This window comes from Gracilinanus agilis, chromosome 4 (assembly GCF_016433145.1).
Source record: "Gracilinanus agilis isolate LMUSP501 chromosome 4, AgileGrace, whole genome shotgun sequence".
NCBI classification, from domain to species: domain Eukaryota; kingdom Metazoa; phylum Chordata; class Mammalia; order Didelphimorphia; family Didelphidae; genus Gracilinanus; species Gracilinanus agilis.
The window spans coordinates 498,727,598-498,736,656 of NC_058133.1; the positions used below are offsets into that span (position 1 = coordinate 498,727,598).

Sequence of the window (9,059 nt, forward strand, 5' to 3'; positions counted from 1 at the left end):
TGATGCTTCTGTCTCTCCCCATGATCTTGGACACCACTTTTATTCCCCCTTCCTTTTATACCTGCTTCCTTCTTCCTTCCGGCAATCTTGGCTGTCTCTCAGTTTGGACCAGGAAACTCTAAGGAAATAAGTCTTTTTCTATGATCCCTTTGCCCTGTGCCCATTACATTATGAGAAAGTGTTTCTTTTCCTATTCCTGTCCTTCTCTTTTGAACATATCTACTCAACCTGAGTAGCTGACCCTCGACAGGAAAGAAAATCCTGGGCTTCTAGAACACAGTAAGACAAGTGCCTCAAGTGTAGCATGATAGAACAAACGTGAAATTTAATTCCAGAAAGCTTGACTTTCCTCCTAGCTTTGCTACTTGACAATGGTGTGACCTTGACTAAGTTAATTTACCTTTCTGGGTCTTACTTCTCTCTTCTTTTAAATAAGGAAATCGGACTTGATGGGATTACCTGAGCTCTACTATTCCTTCCACTTGTTTCTACATGATTGAGGAGTGGGCAAAGATCTCCATCTTGGAATCATAGAATTAATATAGTATTCCCATCAAGAGCTAGGGTAATGGTAGGGATAGGAGGGAAAACATCAAGTAGCAGTATGCCTCTGTTCTGGCAGTTTCATCGTATGCCTGCAATTACTTGGGTCTATTAAGAGTATGAGGATACTACAGCCAGGCTGTCCAGGAAAAAGTCAAAGCAGAGTTATGGTCAAACATTTTAGACTGAATTGGGCAGTCAATACAACCTACTGGTTTAATTGATTCTGCCTGTCTTCGTCAAAATCAACTAACTTGTTTCTCAAGTGAGTGGTTTACCAAAGACACTGCAACAAGAAGTATTTTGGAAAACACATGAGCACTCTACGTATGAGCTGTTGTTAGAAATATCCAAAGCAGCATGTGTGTCCCAACCTTTAACCCAAAGTCGTTCAAAGGCCACTCGGAGAACCAATACCTCTATACTGATTATGCTGATTCCTTTTGAGCGAAAGTATTTATTAAAGGTCTCTAATTGGTGAGGGGCTCAGGTGGTATACAGTAATATAGAAAACTCCTGCCCCAGAGCTTTACTTTTAATTGGGGAGACCATAGAAGTATTCTGTTCAAATCTGAAAATGATGATAATGATATAACTATAATAACTCCAATTTTTAATCAATTGAACAAACATTGATTAAGTGTCTATTTCGTACCTGCCATTGTGCTGGACCAGTGATTCCCAAAGTAGGTGCTACTGCCCCCTGGTGGGTGCTGTAGTGATCTAGAGGAGCAGTGATGGCCACAGTTGCATTTATCTTTCCTATTAATTGCTATTAAAATTTTAAAAAATTAATTTCCAGGGGGCTAAGTAATATTTTTTTCTGGAAAGGGGGCAGTAGGCCAAAAAAGTTTGGGAACCACTGTGCTAGACACTGGGGAGGCAAAACCAAAAAAAAAAAAAAAAAAAAAAAGAAATATCCTCTTCCTTCCATGAGTATACTCTCTACTAGAGGGGAAAATACATACATACATGTAGATAACTAAATATGAATTATATGTAATACATACAAGGTAATCCTTGGGGCTTAAACTAATGACCTGAGGAAGCCATCAGGAAAGATTCATATAAGAGGTAACATATAAGAGATAAAGTTTGAAGGTAAGGGAGGGGACAGCTGGGTGGCTCAGTGGATTGAGAGCCAGGCCTAGAGATGGGAAGTCCTGGGTTCAAATCTGACCTCAGACACTTCTCAGCTGTGTGACCCTGGGCAGGTCACTTAACCCTCATTGCCTAGCCCTCACCACTCTTCTATCTTAGAACTAATATACAGTATTGATTCTAAGATGGAAGATAAGGGTTTTTAAAAAAGAAATAAAATAAAAAAAACATAAAAGGTAAAAGAGAGAAGAGAGAGTTTTCCAGCCATGAGGGACTGCTTATACAAAGATGAGGGGGCAGGAGATGAAATGCCATTTAGGGGGAACAGTCATGATATACAAAGGATTATCAAAGATTTAGATTAAGGCAGAGGTGGCATCCTTATAAGCCTTGTAGAAGGAACAAAGCTAGATAGCTAGCTACCACATTGGATGAAAGAATTAAAGTCCTGAAAGATGTTAAATGGCCTTAAATCTAAGACCAGTGTCTTACCTTATCCTGTTTTTCTTTGCTCTCTTTATCTCCAAAATGTCAAGAATGTTTCTTTAGAGTGATAGTTTGGGGAAAGTTGACTATAAACAGTCTCTTGTATGGTTCAGGCACCAGAGAAACTCTGTTTCTTCAGAATCACTGGTGAGCTCTGGCTATTATATATGACTTGAGGATGATTTTGTTCCAGTCTCAAACATTAGCATCAGCTTAGGGAGGCACAGGAACAGCTAAGTAGCACAGTAGATAGAGTGACAGGTCTGGAATCTTGAAGATTCATCTTCCTGAGTTCCAATGTGGCCTCAGACACGTACTAGCTGTGTGACCTTGGGCATGTTACTTAATCCTGTTTGCCTCAGTTTCCTCATCTGTCAAATGAACTGGAGAAGAAAATGGCAAAATACTCCACTAGCTTTGCCAAGAAAATTCCCAATAGGGTCACAAAGAGTCAGGACTGAAAAAACTGAACAACTGCTACAATAACAAGGAGGTCTTATCCTTTATGTTACCCCAAAATAGGGTGTTCCTTTCAGTGATTCTGTTGATCTCTGGGTATTTGTGAACAGCTGGGTGAAATTAAGATCCCATCCCTGATGAGCTATAGTGGGGTCAATGGCTAAATATTAGATCCAGCCTGCAGGCCAGTCTTTCATCAGATCCATGCCTGAGTTAAATGTTTCTATGACTCTGCTGTTATTCTCCGGGAGAGGAAGCATTAGCTGTCACATCCGTGTCCCTTAAGGATAAGCTTTCTCTCTCTGCCTCTTTGGATGTTCTTGATGAAGGATGGGTCGGAACAGAGATGTTCTAAGGTATTCATAAGAAATGGAAAAGGACTGTGTAGGTGTTTGTGTAAGCCTTCATATAGGACCATAATCTGCCCCGCTCCTCACCCCATGCCTTGGATTAGTACAATATAAACTCTATGAGTTTATAAGCAGTGTAGACTGTTTATGTGGTTATTATAATTTGTTTTATTTCTATGCCCTAACACCTAGCACTATGCAGGCACTTAGTAAATAATTATTGATTAACTAATTGACAAATTGACTCTGATTTCCTGAATCCTTAGTATATACGAACTGCCTCAGTAAAGGCGTGAAATATTCCCATAATGGACGAACCTTTGGCCAAAGAAAGTGGGCAGGCAATATTGTCCCCTCAATCCCTTTTTCTGAATCCAGAGATTTGTATAAGCCCCAAACATACCATAGCACAGCTCTTTGTGGGTAGATTTCAGCATTCCTGTCATTTTATGGAGAACTCTGTTCTACTGACCTTGAAAGATATATTTTTCTCTTCTGGGATTCCCTCATTATTCAATTCCATCAAACCCTGCAATCCTGCATTTTAAGCTTGCCAACTTGAGAGACTCTTGTAAATGGGTATATTTCCATAAACCCACACAATAGGACTAATTGCATGGGCTTACAATGTAATCCTGAGGTCGTTTGATTACTAGCTGGGTTCTACCATGAAAGTGCACATTAATTATTTAAAAGATGGACTTATAATTATTGTAAGCCTTAAGTAATTACCTATAATTTTGGCAAGTGTTAGAAAAACTGATAGTCTAGCAAATTCAGGTTTTAGTCATTAGGAAGCTCATAATTACATTTAAATTGCAAAATGAGAATTATGCAATTTATCTCCCCAATAATGCATAAACATTACAGTGATTGTAGGTTTTAATGGACTATATTATTACAAGAGAAAGCAGAGCAGCTCTGGGCAGTAAGGGGCAATTTAAGTCCAGCCCTATTACATTTCATCTTAACTGCTGATCCCTTACTGGGGCTCTGTCCACTTTCCTTCACAGACGAACATCTACAACTGTACTTTCTTCTTTCCCCATGAAATTGATGAACTCCTTGGAGAAAAGGTACAGAGAGAATCTAAGGGATATAGAATAATAAATATCAAAGGGTTCTGGAGAGGAATTTCTTGTTGCTTAGTCATTTTGGTTGTCTTCAATTCTCCATAACCCCATTTGGAGATTTCTTGGCAAAAATACTTGAGTGCTTTTTGCCATTTCCTCTTCCTGATCATTTTACAGATGAGGAAGCTGAGACAAACAGGGTTTAGGAGTTTCTTGGCAAAGACACTGGAGTGGTTTGACATTTCCTTTTCCAGCTCTTTTAAGAGATGAGGAAACTGAGGCAAATAAAGTGATATGACTTGCCCAAGGTCACACAGCTCATGAGTGTCTGAGATGAGTCTTCCTGATTCTAAGCCCAGTGCTCTATCCACTGAGCCATTTAGCTCTCCACATAGAGATGTATATGTCCCCATTAAAAGTAATAAGCACATTTCATGCATATGGCACCAGTTAGTGTACAAAATCCATTTCACAGATAGTCTTCCATTTGATGCTCATAACATCTCCAAGGAGGGAAGTAGTAGATCATATATGATTACCCCCATTTTACAGATATAGAAACCAACAATCAATGAGCATTTATTAAGCACAAACTTTGTGCCAGACTGTTCTAAGATCTGAGGATACAAAGCAAGAGAAACCCAGTCTCTGCTCCTAAATGAGTTCAGATTCCAATAAAGGGGAAAACAACTTTGTGAATACAAAATCTATACTGGGTAAGTTGCAGGCAGTCTTAAGAGGAGAACTACTGCTAGCTATCCTTAAAGAGAAGGGGAGGCAGAAATGTGAAGCTGAAATTTGAAGGAAATCAGGGAAACCAGGAGATAGAGGTGAAGAGGGAGAGCATTCCAGGCACGGGAACAGCAGACACCAAAGGCACGGAGCTAGGAGGTAAAGCATTATATGCAAGGAACAGCATTCAAAACAGAATGTTTAGATTTCAGAGCAGAGCAGCAAAATAGGACAACTTCATGAATCTGGATGTCATCCTTGCACAGGGGCTGTGCTAATTCTCTGCTTTATTTTAGTATTCAGGCTGCTACTATAATATAAAATAAGGTACTGAATACAAGAAAGGGTGTGTATAGGCAATGTACTGATACTGTATTATTGAATTTCTCTCTTCCCCCTTTGGGGTGGAACAGCCATTCATTCGTTCATTCAATGGTCTCTTCATTCCTTCATTTATGTATTTATTCATTCAACAAATATTATGTTCAATTTAATTGAAAAAACACTGATTAATCTCCTTCACATGATTATATATATATATATATATATATATATACACACACACACACACACACACACACACACATACACACACACACACACTGTATTGATTCACTTTGCTTGACTCTACTTCTAAGGAGAACTTTTATAACTTTTGGGAGGAGGAGAGGTTATGGCAGGAGAGTAGGGGAGAATGAAGCTAAAGATGCTGATAACAAAATCAAAAAGGAAGGAAAAAAGCATCAATGCAACTTTTAATAAATAGACAGTAGAGAGTAGAAGCAAGTTCAGTCGAGAACACAATAAGGACATTGTTGAAACTACTATATTAAATTATATGCATACTTTAAATAAAACCCTTCTACTTTAGTATTAATTATAAGACAGAAGAGTGGCAAGTGCTGGACAATCAGGATTAAGTGATTTGACCGGGCTCACACAACTAGGAAGTGTTTGAGGTTGGATTTGAACCCAGGTCCTCCTTTCTCCAGGCCTGGCACTATCTATTGTGCTTCCTAGCTGCTCCAATTATATACTTAAAAATAAATTTTAAAAAAAGCGACATATAGAAATTCATGCTTCCTTATAGAATTTTATTTTTCTAGGAAATTTTCAGGTCTATTAATGTCTATCAGGTTTTGAATACTAAAAAAGAAACATTTTTAAAATCACATATTATGAGCCTAGGATTGTGCTAGGTACAGAAGCAATGTCTTGTAGTAGATACAGCTCTGAATTCTGAGCATAAAGACCTGGGTTCAAATCCTATTTTTAACACATACAGGTAATTGAACCCTGGGAAAATCATCTAACCTTCCAGAATCTTAGGCAATTTCTTATGACTAAGTTGCAGAAAAGAATCTAGTCTGTGTTGAAAAGGGAACTTATTCACCTGGGAGTTTGTATACCAATATAATCTGAGGCCTGATCCAGATGAAAACAATAATAAATTCTTTGAGTTAGAGGTGACTTAATGAATACCACAGGCAGGGATATAATAAAAGGGAGATGTTTTCCTAATAGAATAGGGGCTAACCTTTGATCTGATTGAATAGTTCATACACATACATATACATATATACACATTTACATACACATATGCATGTATATTTACGTGGTCTATATTCATATATCCATAGAAATATATGTGTACATGTGTATATGTATATGTATATATGCATGTATATATCTACATATCTACCTATCTCTGTCTATTATCCATCATCTATCTATCTATCTATCTATCTATCTATCTATCTATCTATCTGTCTGTCTGTCTGTCTGTCTGTCTGTCTATCTATCTATCTACCTACCTATCTATCCATCTATCTATCCATCTACCTATCTCTCCATCCATCTATCTACCCATCCATCATCTATCTATCTATCTATCTATCTATCTATCTATCTATCTATCTATCCATTGTAAAGNATCTATCTATCTATCTATCTATCTATCTATCTATCTATCTATCTATCTATCCATTGTAAAGATGGGACTTGTGCGAGGGGGATAGGAAAAAAGGAGTGAGAAAAAGGCAATTGGTGACAGTTATTGACAGTTAAGACCAGAGAGAATGCTGGGGAATCTCTCCTGAGGAAGGAGGAGAGAGAAGAGGGCTTCCTGAGGAGGATTGAGAGAGGGAGGAGGAAATATCAGCTTGGATCAAGTCCTGAGGCTTCCTGAGGATCTTTCATTTGGAAATTTAAACCCTGATTTCCTGATCAAAGCCATTCATTGCATCTCCACCATCAAGACTTCAACCAACGAGTCAGTTAAGTTTTTGGACTCCATTTTGGGAGCAATCTCTTAGTCTTCTTCACCCATTACCCAACCTTACTGAGAGACCCCCTTTTAGTCAAAACTTACAATTATAGAAAAAGGATTGAAACAGAAAACTAAAAATAGAAACAGAAGGAGAAGGGGTGGGGGATGAAGCTTGGGAGTGGGAACCCCAAAGGTTCCCTCCTGAGTGAGAGACCCCATAGAAATAGAGAAGAGGGCACCCCCAAATCCCTCTGCCCTTCACCCCTTTCCCCAATCCCTGAATTGTGAATAACAAAAGCCATTCATTAGTCAGCATTCCAGAGTGCCTGAGAAACAACAAGGGAGAGGGGAACCACAGCTTGGTCTGGCTGCCTTCATCTTGAAGCTAGACCACCCACTGTGAAGTTGACTGACCTCGGGGGAGGCTTGTTTGAATCCCGCCCTCATTCAGAATTAGATTGGGGTACCATATGTCTCGTCTTATAGGGAAGCCTTGCCCCCAACTCCTGTGGGGCAGCACGACCATCCAGGTCACCCAGTTTTGGGGTGACCCCCTCCTCAAAGTCTCCCAGTGTATATTCAGACCCAGGGGAGAGCTGGAAGAGAGACTTACCACATAGACTCTCTCTCTCTTTCCCCTCTATCAAACATTGGTTACTTGGCTCTTTTTATTGTTACAGTTTTTGGCAGAGCCAGCTTAGGTGAAGTGCCTGAATAACTCCTGGGGGATGGGGGTGGGAAGGGGCCTCTGTTTGAACCAAATGGCAGCCACTTTTCTCCTATCTATAGCATAGCAAAGGGGACAAACTTAGTCAAGCAAAGAAAATTTAAATGCATAGTACCATAGAAATTTTACATTCAAACTGCTAAAATGGATGCACCAATGGGGAAAACAATTTGTACCATGATGGGAATCCTTATATTACTATACAACTTTTCAACTATGATTTATAATTTCTGGATCATAGTTATCCCAGGGTATATAATGAGAATCATAGAAATATATGATTCCTGCCAATGGCTGAAGTTAGAAATAGGTCAAGTCTTTACTTTCATACTAACCACAATTGTAGTAATCATCTCATTCCTCTACTTCTATTGGTCCTTAAAGAATTTAGTGCACAAATTTCTAGGACACGAAGATGATAGCACTGTATTGATAATGACATTAAGAAAAGAAATAGCAAAGTTACTTGAAAAGAATGCTCAATTGAAAGAGGGAAAAGGGATCATAATAGGGAACAAAATAAAAATAGCAGTGCAAGCAACTGAGGCACATACAGACACAGCAAAGAAAATAGAGGAAGGAGCAACAGCACCAGCAGTAGGGGGCAGCTGGGTAGCTCAGTGGATTGAGAGCCAGGCCTAGAGATGGGAGGTCCTAGGTTCAAATCCGGCCTCAGACACTTCCCAGCTGTGTGACCCTGGGCAAGTCACTTGACCTCCATTTGCCTACCCTTACCACTCTTCTGCCTTGGAGCCAATACACAGTATTGACTCCAAGACGGAAGGTAAGGGTTTTAAAAAAAAAACAGCACCAGCAGTACCAATATTACCAATTATTGATCACAAGATTTTGCAGCCAGATTCTAGATTTCTTCACATAAAAAGTCATAAGCCATTCACTGCTGCAGATCTAGACACCCTAAAACAATGAATGCCTGCCTTTTCTTAAATCCCTTCAAAGTCATAAAAGAATTTAAGAGAGCAATAAGACTTTCTCATCCCACATTTTCGGACATTGAAATTCTTCTTTTTGAATTATTTACACTAGCAGAAAAGGCACAATTCATTGAGTAGACCCGTAGGAACACAAACGTAGCATCTTGGCCACAATATTATGAAGATCTAGAATTAAATAGTCATCAAAACCTAGTATACCTAAGAAGAGCTAGGGAAGATCTTGTAGAAGCTATGAAATTCTTTGCTAAGCATTCTGATTCCTGGGGAAAATTCAAAAAGTTAAGGCAGGAGATAAATGAACATCCTTCAACATATTTAGATAGGCTTGTCAAAGCTGGGGAAATGATTTTGGGGTTCCAGGAC

The 9,059-nt window shown here is 39.0% G+C and overlaps 1 non-coding gene across 1 annotated transcript; it reads right to left on the minus strand.

Moving 5' to 3' along the window:
* Positions 1-4,965: 4,965 nt before the first annotated feature.
* On the minus strand, positions 4,966-5,070 carry LOC123248183. The gene has a single exon (XR_006506260.1). It is a non-coding gene; the product is annotated as a U6 spliceosomal RNA (small nuclear RNA).
* Positions 5,071-9,059: the final 3,989 nt, after the last annotated feature.